The following is a 2,294-nucleotide window of genomic DNA, read 5'->3' on the forward strand; positions in this document are numbered from 1 at the left end:
ATATGTTCCATAATTTAAATTTAAAGAAAACCTGTATCTTAAATGTATTCCATAAGGCAGTACAATGCCATTTGAAGGTAGACCGAGAGACATATAAAAAACATGATAGGGCAGCCCGGGTGGCTGAGCGGTTTAGCGCTGCCTTGGGCGCAGGGTGTGGTCCTGGGGTCCCAGGATCGAGTCCCCCCGTTGGGCTCCCTGCATGGAGCCTGCTTCTCCCTCTGCCTGTGTCTCTGCCTCTCTGTGTGTGTGTCTCTCTGTGTCTCTCATGAATAAATAAATAAATAAATAATCTTAAAAAAAACCGATAGCACTCTCTAATCTCTAAAAATAAAACAAAGAAGCTAATAATGGTGGAGGCAAAATAGAATAAAAAAATTCAAAGGAGAAAAAAATGAATAACTGGGACAAATAGAAAATAAATAAAAAGATGGTGGACATACAAATGGCCAACAGGTATGTGAAAAGGTGCTCAATGTCACTAATCATCAGGGGAATACAAATCAAAACCACAATAAGATGTTACTTCATACAGGTCAGCATGGTTATTATAAAAAATAATAAATAACAAATATTAGTATGTGAAGAAAGGGAAATCCTTATACACCATTGGTAGGAATATAAATATATACAGCCATTGTAGGAAATCGTATGATGATTCCTCAAAAAATTAAAACTATAACTACCATATGATCCAGCAATCCCATTTTTCAGTATTTATCTGAATATTTGCACACCCATGTTCATTGCAGCATTATTCACAATAGCCATGATATGGAAGCAATCTAAAAAGTCCTTTAATGGATGAATGGATAATTATAATATTGTTAATATAACATATCTAGTATAAACATGCTATGCAATGTAGATATATGTATATATCTCTCATCGTGAAATATTATTCACCCATTAAAAAAGGGTTTATTGAAGTTGTGGGATATAATTACAGCAGTACTTAGAGGTAAATTCATACCACTAACTGTTTATGCTAGAAAAAAAGAAAAGCCCCAAATTAATAACATAATTAGCCCATCTAAGAAGTTACCAAAAAAAGAGAGAGAGAAAAAAGCCTAAAGTTATTAGAAAAAAAATAAAGGTAAGAGCAACAAAAAACGTTATAGGAAACAAACACACAAAAGAAAATCAATGAAAACAAAAGTTGGTTCTTTAAAAAGAATGTTGTTTAATTAGAAATCTCTAACTAAATTTATCAAGAATAAAGGAAGACACAAATGACCAATATTAGGAATAAAAAACAGGGAGTTCATTTAGATCCTATATACACTAAAAGGTAATAAAATAATATTAGGAATTAGTTTATGACAGTAATTTTATGATAATTTGCACCAAATGAATAAATTTATATACACAATAAATAAAATTCCAAAATTTGAATTTGTGATTAGAAATAGTACCACAGATAAAACTGCAGACTCACATGACTTCACTCATGAATTATATTTATTTCTATTAAAAAAAAACTTATCTGACATAAACTCTTTCTTAAAATAGGGGAAGAAGTCAGTATTATGATAATGCTGAACTATATAAAAACATTGGAAGATGAAAAAATAACAGACCAATATCCTTCATGAACATTAAAAAAAAAAAAATCCTTAAAAAAATATCCTTAACAAAATACTAGCAAATTGAGTCTAGTAATACATACATAAATCATGACCGAGTGAAGCATTTTCCAGGAGTGCAAAGTTGGTTTAACATTCAAAAATCCTATCAATACATTTCATCATATTAAAAATAAAGGTGATCATTTCTCAGCCTTTGGCTAAGATCAGGTGCAGCATCTGTTCTTATCAGTTTAATGTCTGATATATTATCTTTCCAGGGACAATATATTAAATAGATTTTTGAAGCAGGGAGATGGAATAGGAGCTTGCTCTGTCCAACCTGTGCATCAACCTGATATTGCAGTACCTTTAGGAATGGTGGACCCCCACCTTATTAAAAAATAAAGAAAGAAAATAAAAGTAAAGGTAAAAAATAATAAATAACATTCAATCTATAAGGAAAAACACTTGACATAATGCAACTCCCATTCATGATTAGAAGTTCTCCACAAACCAGGAATCAAATATTTTTTAAAATCTAAGAAAAACCTATACCCTCCTTCATCAAACAATAACAGAATACGTATTCTTCTCAGGCTTACATGAAAGACTGACCACCCAAGACTGACCACATTCTGGGCCATAAAACACACCTCAACAAATTTAAGAATATAAATCATAGTGTCTGCTTTCAGACCACAATGGAATTTAACTGGAAACCGGTAA

At 31.6% G+C, this 2,294-nt stretch overlaps 1 non-coding gene across 1 annotated transcript; it reads left to right on the plus strand.

Annotated features, from left to right (window-relative positions):
• Window positions 1-1,767: 1,767 nt before the first annotated feature.
• On the plus strand, window positions 1,768-1,957 carry LOC112916914 (U2 spliceosomal RNA). The gene has a single exon (XR_003234372.1). It is a non-coding gene; the product is annotated as a U2 spliceosomal RNA (small nuclear RNA).
• The last annotated feature ends 337 nt before the right edge of the window (window positions 1,958-2,294 follow it).

This window comes from Vulpes vulpes, chromosome 8, assembly GCF_048418805.1.
Source record: "Vulpes vulpes isolate BD-2025 chromosome 8, VulVul3, whole genome shotgun sequence".
Classification (NCBI taxonomy): domain Eukaryota; kingdom Metazoa; phylum Chordata; class Mammalia; order Carnivora; family Canidae; genus Vulpes; species Vulpes vulpes.